This window comes from Pteropus medius, unplaced genomic scaffold (assembly GCF_902729225.1).
Source record: "Pteropus medius unplaced genomic scaffold, Ma_sr-lr_union100, whole genome shotgun sequence".
Lineage (NCBI taxonomy): Eukaryota > Metazoa > Chordata > Mammalia > Chiroptera > Pteropodidae > Pteropus > Pteropus medius.
Genome location: NW_024344434.1, coordinates 64,280 through 65,603, shown reverse-complemented (window position 1 = coordinate 65,603; position 1,324 = coordinate 64,280). Strand labels below are relative to the sequence as shown.

The 1,324-nt window shown below is 50.4% G+C and overlaps 1 pseudogene; it reads right to left on the bottom strand.

The window, feature by feature from the left end:
- Positions 1–674: 674 nt before the first annotated feature.
- LOC120610405 (uncharacterized) lies at positions 675–793 on the bottom strand (annotated as a pseudogene).
- Positions 794–1,324: the final 531 nt, after the last annotated feature.

The following is a 1,324-nucleotide window of genomic DNA, read 5'->3' as shown; positions in this document are numbered from 1 at the left end:
CCCCTCTGTGAGCCAGCGGAGCCCTCCTCATGTCAATGTTTTTAGATATTGAACTGAGTAGGGCTGCAAGAGAATCCAATCTACAGAAAATTAGTCATCAAAATACGTAAAAACGGAGATATAGTATTGCATATGCAAAGTAGTGGCAAAATAAAAGTGTAATATTTTTCCATCCAAGTTGCGGCTGCCCTGAATTCTCTCCTCGGACCCTTGGGGGTCCATGGACCCAGATAAAGGCCTCAGTGCCAGTGGTCACAAATCTGCGATCAGAACACAATTACACCTGCAGAAGGGACAGCTTCGTACAGGTCCCTGCTAAGTGTCTTAAAGGACAGAGCCCAGTCTTCAGGGCGAGGGAGGCTATTCTGGTGCCCCACATGCAGCCTGGTAACTTGGTATGGAGGGGACCTCATGCCCCCACAGGGCAGAGGGGACAGTTGGAACAGGACAGCGTCCCAAGGGCCGTCTGAGTCTCCTCAATGGTGTTTCCTGATCTGAGGGCAGCACCTTTGCGATCTTTGCATCTTCATGGAAGTTACCCCTCTATAAAAACATTATTTATTTATTTTTAATTTATTTTATTTATTTATTTATTTTTAGGCGAGGCAACCCTTGGTTGACCTCACAGATTGCAAGGACCTTGTCGCTTACCATCCCTTATTTTTTATTTTTTACGCCTACAGCACCTGGTCTTCCTAGGCGGTCTCCCATCCAAGTACTAACCAGGCCTGACTCTACTTAGCTTCCGAGACCAGAAGAGATTAGGCTTGTTCAGGGTGGCATGGCCGTAGACTTAAAAACATTACTTTAAAAAAAGGAGAAGGCAAGGAAGGGATGGAAAGCTGACTGGCAGTGTCAGACATAGCCGAGAAGGCCCAGAAGCTAAGGCCGAGCACTGGTGCTGACCACTCTGAGGACTTTGGTGAGGTGGCGGAGGGGACCCTGCCCAGGGCTGGAGGGGGAAGTAGAGCCAGCAAGTTTGAATTTGCTCCCAAGAAGCTCACTGGCCAAGGGAAAAGGAGAGAGAAAGAAATCTAGAAGGGGACCTCCAGCCGAGCATGGCCTTCTTTAGGGAAGAGATGAGCTCTGATCATGTGGCCCGAGGAGAATGGGGCATGTCCAGAACTGTCCTCAGAAGAGATGGAAGGGGACGCTGACATTGGACAGGCTGCAGGAAGCGAGGAGGAACAGTTGCAGAAGGCCCGGGTGTGGAGCACACTGAGATGGACTGTGTCCTGTGGGAGAGGGCCAGGCAGGTGGGCAGGACCTGCCCCTTCACAGCTGGGTAGGTGACACCCTGCCTTCTGTTTCTTTTGTCCCTACT